Source organism: Podarcis liolepis (genome assembly GCF_965112155.1).
Source record: "Podarcis liolepis genome assembly, chromosome: 2".
Classification (NCBI taxonomy): Eukaryota; Metazoa; Chordata; class Lepidosauria; order Squamata; family Lacertidae; genus Podarcis; species Podarcis liolepis.
In genome coordinates, this window is record NC_139555.1 from 56419110 (window position 1) to 56436717 (window position 17608).

The window sequence follows — 17608 nt, forward strand, 5'->3', positions numbered from 1 at the left end:
ATCCACGTATCCTTGTATATCCGTAAACCAAGCACATTATTAACAATGCCATACATGCTCAGGACTCTCGTCCAAAGAAAAAGCAATCCAAGCACTGCTGTCCCTGGAACGTCTCCCTGCTCAGGGCAGTGGGGAGAACATCGAACACCATTGCTGTGCTTTACAAATTGGCAATCGAGGCTGGTCTCTGCCCCGAGGAGCTGTTCAAATAAAGTGAAAAAGCAAACCAAGGGTCATCACTTTTTCAGACACTGAAACAAGTATGGGGGCATAGAGCTACCGCCCTTTCGATTTGCTGTACATTCCTTTTGATCGAATGGAAACAGAGGCAAAATTGCAAAGTGTTAAAGGAAGGGGCTGCTGCTTCTCCCGTGGGCTGCATTAGCCCTAAGTGCAGTATTTTACACCAAGAATTTTGGGGAGAAAATGTAAAGAAAAAGAAAAAAGAGGCTTTGCAAACAGAATTCTAGATTCCCTTCTCAGGGCTCCCTCCTCAGGGCTTATACACACATCCACAAACAATCTGAAAATTGCTGAGATGAGCAAGCTCTGAATTTCCCTGCACTTGCTCTATACCAAGAATGGCATTTTTGCACCTGGTGTAGTCTCCCTTGCCTGCCTCAGTATAATTTCCAGAGAAGTGGCTGGAAAAAACCAGCAGAGAATCTTGTGACACCTGAGAGACTAACCAATTTATTATGGAATAAGCTTCACCACAAGCTCAGCACAGGAAATCTTGAGTTAAAGGAAGAGGAGTATAAACAGTGAGCATAAAATGGATTGTGAACTGTGAGGTCAGAGGGAAATGAAATGCAGGAAGTACATTATTAACAGTGGCCATTCATTAAATAGTTGTTGGTGAAAACACAAACATGCGGGGATATCAACAGGATTTCCTGGGCCCAGTACACTGTTGGATAATTGCAATTTGTTCTGTGTGGGCTGCCTTTGGACCTGTCTCAGAAACAGCAGCAAGTGCAGAATGCGCTGGTGAGGTTGCCTGTGGGGGACAGCTGACCATCAACATACAATATTGGGGAGGAAAGCTGTGCTCTGGTTGCCAATATGCAATATTTATTTTGACATATAAAGCCCTAGATGACTCAGGACACAGATAATGTGAAAGATAGCCTTACTCCCTTATATTTATTTATTTATTTCCTAAATTTATATACCGCTTGACTGTAGAAAAAACCCCAGAGTGGTTTGTTTATTTATTTATCCCACTTTACCCTGCTGCCCAATGAGCTCAAGGTGGTATAAATGGTTCTCTCCCTCCTTGTTTAAACCCCACAACCAACTTGTGGGGGAGCTTGGGCTGAGAGCCAGTGACTGGCCCAAGGTCACCCAGTCAGCTTCATGGCCGAGTGGGGATTTGAACCCTGATCTCCCAGGTCCCAGTCCAACACACTGTCCTCGACACCATGCACACAACTGAACTCTGAAATCTTCCGGGGGTACCCTTTTCAGGTTGCCACAGTCCTCTGCAATACACTTATGTGGTGATTTGAGTGAGGGTGTTCTCAGTTGTGCATCCTACCTTGACAGTGAACAAGACCAAAACAAAACAAAAAACGAAACCCCCAAGGTTATGCACAATGTATACAATTCCCACCCCCTCCTACACCAGGACTGTGTGGACAATGAAGAGAGGGGTTACAAATAATTTTAATGAAATAAAATGAATAAAAGGTGAAAGATGCAAGTTTAGAAATCACTAAAAAAAAATCAAACAGAAAGACAACACACCTCTCCATAGCAGGGAAGGCGGAGGCCAGGGGACTTCTTGCCTGCTCATGCTGCTGTCCAGCTGTTAGATGTTCGTGGACAACTGCAAAATCTCTGCTTGCCCTCCTTGGATCTCATTATCTTTAAACTGGATTTCTGAACACAACAAGACCCATCCTACTGCAGCATCAAATTCTCACCATGGCCAACCAGATACCTACAGGAAGCCTCAAAGCAGTACCTGAGTGCAACAGCACTCTCTCCCCCGCCGCAAATTCTCAGCAAATGCCATTCAGAGGCACATTGCCTCTGACTGTGGTGGCAGAGCATAACCACCAGGGGTCCTTGTAACCACTGGGGCTTCAAACAGAGAACTGTCCTCTGACTATCTTGCAAAAAGAGGACTGTCCTGTGGAAAGTGAGCTACACAGCCACCCTGTATTAGCTCCAGGAAAGCAAGAAGAAACTTAACCCTCCCCTAACCTGCTGTTTCCTGCTCCACATGTGTTCTTGCCCTTGTAATCAAGCATTTTTAAACCTGCAGAGGGGAAAGTCTACACCAAGTGCTGAGAGCATTGTGCTTCTCCGTGTTTCTTGTGCAAGAAGTTGTACCACAAGATATTGGGTGACCGGTGTGCATTTATTTGTCCTGTGATGATTCCTTTCCTTCTCTTTTTTTAAAAAAATAATTTTTATTCATTTTCCAAACAAGTTTTATACAGTCAACAAATTATTTTACACTCATGCTTCAATTTTTGACTTCCCTCAGTTTCTCTGTCAATCTTTCGAAAAATTTCTATTTATTGACGCATTTCTGAACATGATATTGCCTTTCCCCACTCCTTTTCCTCTTACTCTCTTTTTTGCAGTATTTCTTACTATTTCACAGAGTCTCTTCAAAACCAACAAGCATTGTCTGTGCATCACATATATTTTTCAGATATTCTGTAAATTTCCCCCAGTCCTCGATAAACTTTTGGTCTTTCTGGTATCGAATCTTCCCAGTCAATTTGTCCAATTCCGCATATTCGATCAATTTCCTTCTCCATTCTTCCACTGTTGGAATTTCTTCCTGTTTCCATCTTTGGGCCAGAAGTATCCTTGCGGCAGTCACTGCATATTGAAACAGTTTACAGTCTCTCTTATTGATTTCATTCCCTACCATTCCTATTAGAAAGGCTTCTGGTTTTTTAACAAACGTATATTTCAACATCTTTTTCAATTCATTGTATATCATTTCCCAGAAGTCTTTCACCTTTTTACACTCCCACCACATATGATAGAAAGTGCCTTCTTTTTCTTTACATTTCCAACACTTATTGCATGTTTTATACATTTTGGCCAGTTTAACTGGCGTTATATACCATCTGTAAAACATTTTCATTACATTTTCTTTCAACGCAGTACATGCCGTAAATTTTAGCCTTTCATTCCATTATTTCATCCAATCATCATACTGTATATTGTAACCAAAGTCTCTTGCCCAGTGTATCATTACTACTTTTACCTCTTCATCTTTTGTATGCCACTCCAGCAACACTTTATACATTTTAGACAGGTTTTTATACTCATTATTCAATACCTCCACTTGAAATTTTGATTCTTTACCTTCATACCCACACATTTTACAATCTTTTTTAAACATTTCATTAATCTGAAAGTAGTGTAACCAGTCATAAACAAATTCTTTCACCTCTTCATAAGTTTTCATATTCCATTTCCCCCCTCTCTTATTACCAATTCTCCATATGTTATCCACGTCCCCCTCATGTTAATTTTTTTCACACTCATCACTTCTAATGGTGAAATCCAATGGGGGAGTCTAGGTTCCAACAAGTTTTTATACCTCTCCCACACTTCTATCAGTGATCTTCGGAAGATGTGGTTTTCAAAACCTTTGTGAATTTTTTTCTTCTCATACCATAGGTAAGCATGCCAACCAAATCTGTTGTCAAATCCTTCTAAATCTAACAGCTCTCCATTCTCTAATTTAATCCATTCCTTTATCCAACAGAGACATGATGCTTCATAATATAATTTCAAATCTGGCAGGGCAAAGCCACCTCTCTCTTTTGCATCTGTTAATAACTTAAACTGAATCCTTGGCTTCTTACCCTGCCAGATATATCTTGAAATTATTTTTTGCCATTCTTTAAAAATTGATGCCCCCTTAATAATCGGCAATGATTGGAAAAGGAATAACATCCTTGGTAGCACACTCATTTTTATCGTGGATATTCTCCCCCAAGCATTTTTAAACCTGCGGAGGGGAAAGTCCACACCAAGTGCTGAGAGCATTGTGCTTCTCCGTGTTTCTTGTGCAAGAAGTTGTACCACAAGGTATTGGGTGACCGGTGTGCATTTATTTGTCCTGTGATGATTCCTTTCCTTCTCATTCCTTGCCATTTTCATTGTTCATTGTGCATGTGTAAATTTGCAACCATGCTAATTCTCCCAGATATCATGCTATTTGGGTGGGGGGGTGGGGTTTATACTGTATCAACTTTACTAGATATTGCTGCATGGCCATAAAATAATCAAAATGCAGTACTTAATGGAGGGGCAGGGTTAGAAAGAGAAAAAAAACCCAAAACCAAGCATACAGTTCCAGAAGGGGGAAAAAAAACCCATGTATTTACAGGGGAAATACTAAGGCCAGGTCCAGGACAAAGAGGGGAAACTAAATATATACATGCTGCGTAGCAAGGTTGCTAGTGTGGTCACAGTCAGTTTTGAGATAAAAATCGTTTTTTTGAAAAACCCATATACTCTGTGGCTTTTCTCCGTAAAGAGTAGAACACGAAATGACTGTACAGCAAGCAAATTCTTGCATGACCTGGTTATGAAAAGTATCTGAGTGACAAGCATTCAGTACCATTGGTTGACCCTGCTAAGAATGAACCACAATTTGATCAGTTATTGATGTTCTGAAAGCAATAGATTGATGTCCATTTCACTGCCTTAAGAAGAGGGATGAATATAGGAATGACCTACCAGTAAGTACAGTGGTACCTCGGGTTAAGTACTTAATTCGTTCCGGAGATCCGTACTTAACCTGAAACTGTTCTTAACCTGAAGCACCACTTTAGCTAATGGGGCCTGCTGCTGCTGCCGCGCCGCCGGAGCACGATTTCTGTTCTTATCCTGAAGCAAAGTTCTTAACCTGAAGCACTATTTCTGGGTTAGCGGAGTCTGTAACCTGAAGCGTATGTAACCTGAAGCGTATGTAACCCGAGGTACCACTGTAAAATGTACATGTTCCAAACTGCTGATTCTTCCCTCAGAACTGGCCCTACCATTAGCCAGAAGGAGGCAACTGCCTCATGTGGTAGATGCTGATAGGCAGGGACTAGTGGCAAGGCATTGGTGACCAAGGTCTCTGTGTGAGCCACATGGCCCGTCCTGCCCCTAGCCCTCAGGTACAGTAGAGGGTGTTGCCAGGCCACCAGAGAAGCAAGCTATTCCAGTCTGCTTTGACAGGTAGAACAGAAGGGGACACCATTTTGTCCTTTGCATTCAGCAGCAAAGTTTCTCAAGCTGGCCATGTTGCCCTGAGTTTTAGTTAAATCATGCCTTCCTCAGAGCCTTCTGTGAATAGTAGCTAAGGGGCCTTCACAAAAAGCACAGCTGATGACCCCTCTCCCTTTGTAGGCAGTGCCCATCCTCCTGATATGAGAAGCAAACCAAGCTGTATACATTATCACATGGGTGTTATCAAAAGCTATACTTCAAATCTAGGCAGCAGCCAAAAATATTGTGGCGAGGAGAGTAGGGTGGTGGGGTGAGATGAAATTTGAGACTCAAAACAGAATCTGTTATTGTGTAAATCCACAAATCAAAGTCAGCCATGTTGACCCACAAGAAAAAGTCAGAAACTCACATTAGGGCGATACTTTGAGTTGGCCAGCCAACAGGAGCAGCTCTTGCTGGGGCATCATTGCCACTTACCAGGAGGGGCTGGGTGGTGGTGAAATGGATGCTCTGATTGAGCACAGACAGAGCCAATCCAGTGCTCCCAGGCAGACACAATCTTGCTGCCTTCTTGTTCCTCTCCCTCCTGGTAAGTGGCCATGCGTGGAACTCTGTCTTACCTGCCCCCCCCCATGATAGATAGATAGATAGATAGATAGATAGATAGATAGATAGATGATACATAGATATCTGCAGGCATAACTCTACATCTGGCTAGATGGTAAACAAAGCAAAAAATAAAATAGGGTGCAGAGAGGGAGAGGAAATATGCAACTTTGGTGGGTGGTGAAGTTATCTCTGTCTGTATCTTGTAAGACAGAGTGAGGAAAGAAGGCATCTGGCATTCAGATGAGAATTTTTTTAGATGCTGACGGGTTATCAGGTTGTACTGAGCCCTCTGTGCAACTTGAGACTGGAATAGCACAAAAAACAGCAGCCCTCCCCATCCTTCTTCTTCTGGACCCCTCCCTCCACCCCTCCTGGATATTGTACTATAAAGGCTTTGACATCTTGTCCCTTGGTTGCTGGTGTGCAAATATCACTCAGTTGTAGCATTTGGTACCATGCCAAGCTGGTTACCTGGATCCAGTCACAGTTATGTTGGTATAGGAACATAATACAAGTGGTTGTGAGAAGCAGAATGGTTTGAGAACTGGATATATGTGGGTTGGATCTCATGCTACTCTAGAACTGTGAACCTTCAGGAAGGAATCACCTCACTGGCTGTCAGAAGCAGATGTCAGGAGCGGGTCAGCAATAAACCACACATTGTACATCAACTCGTTATTCAAGGAAACAAGGTCTGCTCAGGAGGCCAGGCCTAGTGAGCACAGCAACTCATCCCAGTAGATCTTGCCCCATGAGGCAATTGTGTGGACTGAAATTCCCCACCTTCCCACAGTTACCTAAGTCTTCTCCTCACCTGGGTCTTTCCCAAGAAATCTGAGGTGTCACAGTATGGCTTTGTGTCTACCTTTACTCCTCCCTCTTCAGATCTCTTCTGGTTCTGGAAGACTGGGGGGGAGGGGAGCTGGTCGCAGCAGGAGGGGGACACACCCTGACTTTCCCCCCAGACTGATTCATCCCTGCCTCTTGGCCCCCCTCCTCTCCAGCTTCCACTTCTACCTCTGATTCTGGACTGCCCTCTGCCACTGACTATTCCTGCTCACCAACCCTGTCACCTCTCCAACTTCCAACACTTCCTCCTCCCAGTCTGCTCCCTCTTCTCCCTCTGACCACCATCATCGTCCCACCTCCACCCCCTGGCACTGAGCCTTCTTCACTTTGGGGTTTCTCAACTGGTGCCTCCCACTACCTCTATGCATCTAGCCAGTCCATGACAAGAGAAGCACAATGCTTGTGTGTGCAATAACCACGTCAGTCACCCAACCTGTATCACTGCTTCCTGCCACTATTAAAATTTAAGGGATGATAGGAGCTGCAGGCCGTCTGGAGGGTCACAGGTTGCCTACCCCTGTTTAAAACAATGCCTGGTTGGAGTCTGGGATTTGACACAAAAATGGTAATTACCTTTAACGGCCAGTTGATGAAAGCTACCGTAATTAAAAGATGGTTTCTTGATACAGAGATTTAGACAGACATCAGCAGTTGGGGAAGGGTAATACAGCCCACCATGTACAGCTACAGAGAGATTGACAGGTATGTACAGGGTAAGTCTTTTAAAAGAGGCCCTGTGGAACATGTGTACTCTGTATCCACGGGGCCTCTTTTAAAGGACTCACCCTTTATGTGTGCAAATGCATATACAGTGGTACCTTTGTTCTCAAACGCCAAAAACCTGGAAGTGTTCCGGTTTTCAAACGTTTTTTCGGAAGCCAAACACCCGATGCAGCTGTCGGCTATTTTGGGGGCACCTGCACCAATCAGAAGCTGCACCTTGGTTTTCAAACATTTTGGAAGTCAAATACACTTCCAGAATGGATTAAGTTTGGCACTTTTATTTTTGCTATTTATTTAGCATTTTTGTTTTTGAGGCTTTTTCGGTTAATTTGTTGTAACTGTGTGGAACCCAGTTCAGCTACTGATTGACTGATTGATTGATTAATTGATTGATTGATTGTGTGACTGTGGAGATGGATATAAGCCCCACATCCAAACAATGCAGGTAAGATTTTTTTTAAAAAATGCATAATAAAATTCATGGTAAATTGCTGTTTTAGGGGTTGTTTTTAAAAGTCTGGAACGGATTCATCCGTTTTGCTTTACTTTCTATGGGAAAGCGCGCCTTGATTTTGTAACGCTTTGGTTTTGGAACGGACTTCCGGAACGGATTAAGTTTGATAACCAAGCTCCCACTGTACGTGGAAAGGAACTGTTTAAGAGAGATGGAGGGACAGAGAAACAGAACTGAGAATTAGCCTAAATCTGGAAGCATCTGGAGGTGCCTCTGTGTGGAGATCAAAAGAGAGATAGCACATTTGCATCCTGGGGGTGGGTGCTTGACGCTTCTCACGCTCCGCTTGCGTCTTTGTATCATAAAACAGATATTACAAAAAGCACCGTAAGCCTCCAGCATTCTTTCCTCCAAAGGAAACAAAACCCAGGTGGAAACGAAGCCCTTGGAACATCTTGCCCTTCTTGTGGGGAGTGAATTGTGCACAACCTGTGCGAATTAACCTCTATCCAACTTAACAGCAAGAAAGGAATCCAGGGAAACTCTCCTTGGTCTTGGCAGGAATGTGGTGGGGCAGGAGGGAGGAATGGTCTACAATGGGGATTGGGAACCTTCAGCCCTTCAGATGCTGTTGGGACTCCAACTCCCATCAGTCCTGACCTACAGGACCAATGGCCAGGGATGATGGGACTTGTGGTCCAGCATAGGGTTGTTATGCATCCGGAATTTCCTGGACATACACGGAATACTGCAGCCTCAAACAGTGTCTGGACAGAAATCAGCTAAATGTCCGGGAATATCCCGACACATGGCAGCTGATGTTGGCAGTGTCATTTTTACCTATTTCCCTCAAAAATAGCTCAAAAACGTCCAATTTCTTTGCAATTTTGCACACACACACACACACACACACACAAGGCCAATGACTTTGGGCAAAACTAAAAAAAGTTCCGCAACTTTTCTGTCCAGATTTTCACTTTTTGAAATATGGCAACATTATAATTTACATTTATATATTGATTGATTGATTGATTGATTGATTGATTGCATTTATTTCCTACCTCCCCCCCCCACACACTGCTAGGAGCACAAGGTGGTGTACACAGTACTCCCCTCATCTCATTTAATCCCAACAATAACATTATGAGGTAGGTTAGGCTGAAAGGCAGTGACTGGCCCAAGGTCACCCACTGAGTTTCACAGCTGAGTGGGGATTTGAACCCAGCTCCTAGTCCGACACTCTAACCACTGCACAGGTCCCCGACCCCTGGCTTATAGGCATCTTTTTTGAAAACAACATTTACCCTCAGAAATCAGAAAACAAAACTTTTATAGCTAGCATTTATCAACAACGGCAGGCAGGAAGCTGCGAGAAGCATCAGTGACCACCACTGACAACAACCTTCTCTGTTGGGTTGCCACTTCCCCTCTCAGCCACAGAGCTGTTTAAAATTGGTGCCTGAGGGAGTCTGCTGCTATCTATCAACACATCACACACCTTTCTGGTGTTTTCTTCTGCTTTACTCAAAGGGACAATTCACGTTTGTTAAAGACTGAATGCTTTTCAGACTCCACACTTTGCCCGAGTGCAGTTAATGAGGTTGTATTTGCCTTGACTCCTTGAATGTGAGCACCAGGTAGGTTTGCTTCTTATCGCTAATAATATATACAAAGGTGACCTTTTTAAAATTAAGAAGGGTTTTTCCGTGACAGTAATTAAAAAATGTCAGAGTGGCCATTCTAAATATACTAGGCAGTTATAGATGTGTGTGTGTTTCCCCTTTCCCCTTGTGCAATGTGCTTATTGTATTGCTTCGTTGAGGGTGGGAACCATATCTCAGAAGACAGGCCCACACACTGAGGGAAAAACCTGTGTTCCAGTCTGTTGCCCTCAGTCCCATAGTTTATAATATGCGTCACGACAGTGGAGAAAATTAGCAACGATGGATACAGGAGATTTCAAAGTTGAACTCGAAACAGAGAATGCCAAATGCACAGTTGTCCACCTCAACAAAGAGAGACCGGGGGTGGGGGGAAGGTCCAATTGCAAGCGGAGAGCCGTTAGCGAAGCAGTGATGACTTAAAAGCTGTTTGGTGACAGGGAATCCATGCAGAGTCGAGTCATAAATTGGACAATGCTGGGAATTGCACAGGCAGTTTCTGAGTAACTCTGATCAAAGAGTGGAAGAAGCTGCATGGCTAGAAATACCAAAGTTCAGGTTGCTCACTTTAAAATGGCTGCTATTCAGCTCCCTCTCTTTTTTGCATACATGCAAGCAGATACACATGTATGCATGAACATTCCCTGTGTAACTTCCCTCTCAGGGAAAGCCTCTCAAAGGAATGTGACTAGTTCTTTATTTATAAAAGTATTTCTATGCTGCCCCTTCATAAAATACCAGGGGAGTGTACAGCAGTATAAAAACATCTAAAACAAAAACATCAAAAGCAGTATAGAACAAGCATTAAAATGACTGGCTCAACTTAAACAGGTTTAAACAACTGAATAGGCTGGTTGATGGGGGTGGGGGGAGTTCTCAAGAGATGCTTGAAAGTCAAAAGCCAGAATGCCAGCTAAGGCAACTCACAACACTTCTCTGGATGATGTCCATGATCAAGCTTGGACATCAGAGCTCAGGCTATCCTTAAGGTAGCCTGCCCTGGACCCAAGTTATTCAGGGTTTTGTATATTAACAAAAGGGCCTTGAACACGGCCCAGTAAAATATGGGCAGTCCATGTAGATGTTTTAGCAATAGTGTCACCAGCTGCCCCAGCAGTCTAGCCTCTGCATTCTGCACTTCCATGTGTCAGATGCCTGGAGCTCATAGCCCAGGAGCAAGACACACAACCATATACCGTACTTGTCATTAGGGAAGAGAAGAGGTGTGAAAATTATCCCAGGTCAGATATTTGCAAATATGCAAGAAATATGTTAGCGCAGCATGGAAAAGGCTCTCCCTACATTCCTGGGATCTTTCCATCCTACTTCTGACTTGGTCCTGATGACTCCCAAAGAGCATGTGTCCCATAGCCACCCGAGGCAATCTTTCTCTTCCTGTCCCTATTTTGTTTCCTGCAAGACAGCCCAAGTGCTCTTAAACAGACCCACCAGCACCATAAATGATGACAGTGAACCACCATTGCTACCAGTGGATTGGTGATGGCTGCTGCTACTCTATAGCAGTGCTGGAGCTGAAATCTGGTGTGTGGCTCTGCAGTTGTGATCTTGAGCTGCAGTGAGGACCCAAACATAGACAATTAAGGGCTGAGCTAGCAGAAGTGATTAGTGTTCAAAGCTCAGGGCCACTGTGAATTGATCTCCTGGTGCTGCAACTTCTACTGCTACTGCATTGGACGAACTCAAATAAACTGAAGGTTGAAAGTAGTTAAGCAACATTTTTAAAAAATGAAAACCTTTGTGGGTTTAGAGAAACTGAGATGCTAACCACAGAAAACTTCATTTTGTAAGTATAAGAAAGGCAGTTTGAAGTCCAGGCTGCGTTTGGGAACTTTTTGATAGTTGGAAATTTTGCTTTCGTAAAGTCAGTGTTCTAAGAAACACATCATCGTTGAACTCACCACCAGAAATAATGGAAAGGCAACTTTCTTTACTCATTTCTAATGATCAATAATTCCATTCTCTCCTACTCCTCTCCTATTTATAACTAAATATAGCATATTAGATCCAGATTGTTAGTCTCACTTTAGCGCCATTGAAACCAAGTAGGGCAAGTTAGTCATCATTACTTCAGTCCCATTTATTTCATTGGAACTCAGATGTCACTAACTCGGTCTGGATCCAACCCAAGACCTTCACTGATTCTAATACTTTTTTTAAAAAGTTTGTGAGAAAGAAATGTTGTTGTTTAGTCGTTTAGTCGTGTCCGACTCTTCGTGACCCCATGGACCAGAGCACGCCAGGCACTCCTGTCTTCCACTGCCTCCCGCAGTTTGGTCAGACTCATGTTTGTAGCTTCGAGAACACTGTCCAACCATCTCGTCCTCTGTCGTCCCTTTCTCCTTGTGCCCTCCATCTTTCCCAGCATCAGGGTCTTTTCCAGGGAGTCTTCTCTTCTCGTGAGGTGGCCAAAGTATTGGAGCCTCAGCTTCATGATCTGTCCTTCCAGTGAGCACTCAGGGCTGATTTCCTTAAAAATGGATACGTTTGATCTTCTTGCAGTCCATGGGACTCTCAAGAGTCTCCTCCAGCACCATAATTCAAAAGCATCAATTCTTCAGTGATCAGCCTTCTTTATGGTCCAGCTCTCACTTCCATACATCACTACTGGGAAAACCATGGCTTTAACTATACAGACCTTTGTTGGTAAGGTGATGTCTCTAGAAAGAAATAGTTGTCCAAAAAAAACAAACCCACCAAACAAACAAACAAACAAACCCACAGCTATAATCTGCACTATCTTTAGATGTATTTGTGTGAACTGGACAAAGTGGCAGAAGGCAAGCAGCACATTTGACAACCTTAGTTAGCTTTATATCAGGCGAGAAAGCTATATTAAAAACTTAGATCACTTAGCTTCCTCAAATTAACCTGGAAGTAATTGATTGGTATACATTGGTATTTACAGTTAATAAATGTCAGAACGATAGCTGTATGCCAATCCATAATTTATATGTTGCAGTGTAGGTCCACATGCTTTTGAAAAGCCACTAAGTTCAGATGAACTTCCTTTGGTAAGGAGCTCCAAAGTGTTGGAGCAAACCCCACAAACCATCTCATCGTCAATTCCTTTCTGAAGCAGGCTCTTAATGAGTGGTGGTTGTATGTAGAAAAAAGTTTTCTCAGGTATACAATTTCCATTAAAATGCACCATTTTAATAGGTCAGCAGCTATACCTTGAATAGCATCTTTAAATTAACAGATACTGAAAGATTGGCTGAATATGTTTTCACCAGGGGTGTTTGTTAGTACTCGGGCTGCCACATTTTGCACCAAACAAACTTCAAGGCCAGGCCCATATTAGCAGTGTTTTAGGTTCCAAAAGCACACCAGAAGGTTGCAACTATCTGACACTCACAGCTACCCAATAAAATGCCACTTGTGTCCATGATGCTAGAGATCACACAATACTATGGCATCCATCATTTCTGGGTTCAGCTTTGAGAGCGAATACTTCAGCAGTGAAGCAGTGAAACAAAGCAAAACACTGTACAATCCTATTCTGAAGTAGGTCCCTTGAATTCCATGGGTATCACTGCCAGGTAACTGTGCAATGGATTGTAGCCATCGACATTCTTAACTGGCTTATCTTGAAATTGAGCAATTTCCTCCCAAAGTGTTTTTCTTCTCTAAGAGCCTAAGTTCAAACTAAGATAAAATTAAAAACAACTCTCGCGAAACAGAGAGCATCTGCCTAGAAACCACAATGAAAAATATCTGCTCTAAAAGTGGTTTGTTTCCTGGAAGCTGTTTTTGCCAGCATGTAGAAGTAGAAAGGAGTGAAAGGCCACTGAATGTGAACAAACTCACTACAAATGCACTACCTGCCACATTCCTTTTGTGGGAGGGGTGGGGAATAGGTCAGTGGCAGAGCATAATGGTATCCATGCATAACCATGGATTATGGTAGAGTGGTAGAGGTCTTGGTTCGCATGCACAAAGTCTTAATATCCAATCCACATCCAATCTCCACATAAGGTGTGGGCTGGAAACAACTTTGGCAGCTGTGACCCTGAGCAGATGCCAATCAATGTAGACCCAGGATGAGGAACCTGTGGTTCTCCAGATGTTGAACTGAGTCTCCCATCTTCCCTAACCAAAGGAGGGCCACAAATCCCTCACCTTGATGAAGACAGCACATAGTTCGATGAAACAATAGTTTGACCCTGTGGGTGGCAGTTTTATACATGAATAAATGTGTTTACAGTGCCCTTGAAGAAACTTAACTTTATTTCCAGTTCAAAAGAGTTAAGCAATGTATTTGCAATTGGTTATACTCCAGAGATCAGGTGCGCTTGTATAGTGTCTGGAGACAGCACTTGTACTAGGCACCCAGAACAAATGTTTTAAGGGTTCTGAATACAGCTTTCAAGGATCAAATGGTAAATGATCAGAATAACTTAAAATAAGAGCAAGTGTTTCAATATAAGCAACATTTCTACCTGGTTTGGAAATCTGTTAAATCGGTATCCTCAAGGAAGAAATTGGAAATATGGGTTAGCCAGCTAACTAAATACAGTGGTACCTCAGGTTAAGAACTTAATTTGTTCTGGAGGTCCATTTTTAACCTGAAACTGTTCTTAACCTGAGGTACCACTTTAGCTAATGGGGCCTCCCGCTGCTGTGCTACCGCCGCGCGATTTCTGTTCTCATCGTGAACCAAAGTTCTTAACCCAAGGTACTATTTCTGGGTTAGTGGAGTCTGTAACCTGAAGCGTCTGTAACCCGAGGTACCACTGTAGTATAACTAGAAAGCCTTGTTCAAAACAAATTCAGAATACATTACATTTTATGAATACTTTTGGCAGTTGTTTGAGAAGATGTAAAGATAGATAGACAGATAGATGATAGATGATAGATAGATAGATAGATAGATAGATAGATAGATAGATAGATAGATAGATAGATTGATAGATGATAGATAGATAGATAGATAGATAGATAGATAGATAGATAGATAGATAGCAAAGCAAGGAAAAGGCAGTAGAGAAGAAGAGGGAAGAGAAAAATGTTTAAAAGGGCATAAGAAGGGAGCCTTTTATTTTCATCTCTCAAAATTATCCGTTCATCTGCTCACTATGACTATCTTTCAGCTCTATCATGAAACACATCACAAATTATTGTGAGAGGATTTACTTTGCTAATAATAGGGGGGAAAGTATACACACAAACATTTATCCCCTTTTGCTTATGAAGGATAATTATGAAAATGTTTCAGAACTCCTTGGTGTTATTTAGAATGGTGGCCCTATACGAACAGAGCAATATTTAGGAGGAAGATGTATATGCTTTGCCCATTTTCCTGGATGTTATCATATGAAATGAGCAATTTCAAGGATCAACATTAAAAAATAAAGCCAGATGTGACTGGATTCTTAGTGGTGGCGGTGGTGAAGGTGGCAGCATTTTTGCAACTAAAAAAGAGAAAACAATAAAATGCATATAGATGCAGATGTTTATTTCTATGGGAAAAACCATTAATATCCAAGCTCATGCATTTAGAATTTCAAATCTGCTGATTAGCTATGTCAGAGATGGCCAGAATTATCATTTGGACTTTATTTCTTACATAATGGCAAAAGAGCATGGCTATTACCTGCCTTCAACACATGAATGCCTATGGAGCAGTATTTAGCAACTCCTTTTCTTTTTCATATCTCACAACGTTCTGGAAATGGGGGCAGATTGATTTGAGGATATCACATCCCAGCCACCTGGCTCTCATACCACCTGGGGAACTGAGACATGGTCACAGAAGAGTGTACTAGTCTGCTTGCACCTACCGTTCCTTTGTTTGAGGTTTTGTTGCTCCTAGATAAGAGACTAATCATTTGCTAGGCTTAGCAAACAGCCTCCATAAGTTCCCTGGGATCTCCCATAGCTTCCTTAGGTAGGGTGGGGTTTAAGGCAGAAGAGTGTTTAGTATAAGCTGAGGCCACACAGGTTTATGAAACAATAAGTTAGTTTACTAAGATGGAAAAATATAAGACAGGCAACTGTCCTCCCCAAAAAGGATTTAATTAATTAATTGAACTTACTAGCCGCTTGTCATTCAAAGGTTTCTAAATGGCTTACAGCCACGCACACACACACACACACACACACACACACATGCAATATCCAAAAATTTCAGAATCCCAAAATATTCCATTTCGAGCAAAAACAAGCCAAAATCGGAGAAACTCCATCTTTTGTTCCTGGCCTACACAGACCTTTAAACTCAACAGACTCTCACTAGTATTCCTACTCATGAGTAATAATAATAATAATAATTTCTTATTTATACCCCGCCCATCTGGCCCGGCCTCCCCAGCCACTCTGGACTGCTTCCAACAAAATATTAAAATACAGTAATGCATCAAATATTAAAAGCTTCCCTAAACAGGGCTGCCTTCAGATGTCTTCTAAAAGTCTGGTAGTTGTTGTTCTCATTGACATCTGATGGGAGGGCATTCCACAGGGAGGGCACCACTACCAAGAAGGCCCTCTGCCTGGTTCTCTGTAACTTGGCTTCTCGCAGTGAGGGAACCGCCAGAAGGCCCTCGGCGCTGAACCCCAGAGGTCAGAATAGAAAATGCAGTGTGGTGGGGGCAGGCCGCCCCGGATTTCACCACTGAGGGGGGTGACAAAATGCCAGGCGGCACTCACCGCGGGGCCTGCAGCGTGCCTGAGCCACGCGTCTTTCCTGGGAGTGAGACGGTGGCTTGGGCACCTGCAGGCTCCACGCTGCCCCAAACAGTCTGCCTGCCGCCTCCCCCTCAGCTATAGGGCGGCTGAGTGGGAGGAGGCAGGCAGACTCCTCGGAGGCCCCACAGAGCATCCTGCCCCAGCTCGCCCCGCCCCAGGTGCCCAATTGGCTTGCTCTGCCACTGGATATAGGACCCCCCCCCGGTCAATCACAGATCCCTGCCTCAGGTTGCAGTTTGTATGGTTCTTTTAAATCTGTCACCCTCAGATGAGGGATGTGAAGTCCTGTGCTTCAGCAATGATGGTTGCCTTGGTCTTGATGTTTGGAATCTTGAGGCACTTACTGGGACTCCAAGCCATCCCCATAACCCCATCACAGACTGCAAGAAGACATGCAAGCAATACATTCATTATCAATACAGTTGAGGGCAGTAAAGACTCATTTCTTCGCAACCGTCAAAACATTATGGGCAAAAGAAGATGGCAGCTGCCAGTCTGCTACCACTATTGAGGGGGAAAGGCAACCAATGGAGTGGAAATGATGAAACAGGAAATTATGTCAACTTTTCAAAGTTCTGTTTCCCCATTAAGAGATATGCTCCTAATATGCATATGTGGACAACATTCCAGTTTAGAATATGGTTCCATTTTACAGCTGAGGAACATTGATGCACAGCAGTAGGTAATAGTCACAGATCAGTCAATGAATCCATACCATAAAAGTAGACATGTTAAAAATTAAAAATTTGCTTTCCCCAAAACCTCTGAGCAAACATGGCATCTCCCACCCACATTTATGAGTAATGAGCAGAGTTTACAGAGTGATGGCATAAGCCCAAGCACCCTTTCCTTTAGAAATTAAGTACTGACCTCACCTCTCCTGCCAAGCAACTAGAAACAGAGAACACATACATTTCTCATCATTGAACAAGACCACTCAAAAGCACTCAAAAAGCAAGTTGCCTCTGACAATATACTTAGCTCAGCGTTTTCATTACAAAGGTTGAGGACCTCTGTTTACACACACACACACACACACGCACACACACACACATGCACCTTCTCATTTCCTTTTCACTCTCCTCATTTCCTTTATTCCAGCAGCACCGTTAATTTTTTTAAAAAAATAATAATAATCTCATTTCAAAGCACATTACCACCACAGTGGAAGAAAGCACTTTTTGTTTTCAGTGTTCATCATTAACTGATGTGGTATGTTAAGGGAATGAGTAACGGCCCAACCTCCTCCTATTCCCCCACTTTTTTATGACTGGAAGGTTTCATGTTGCTCACCAGTGGTCACTGCAATGTTCCCAATGAAAGCAAAGACTTGTCCTCTGCTTAGTGGGCTTAAGCTACAGGAGGGTAGATTTCAGTTGAAAATTAGGAGAACCTTCTTTACTGTTAA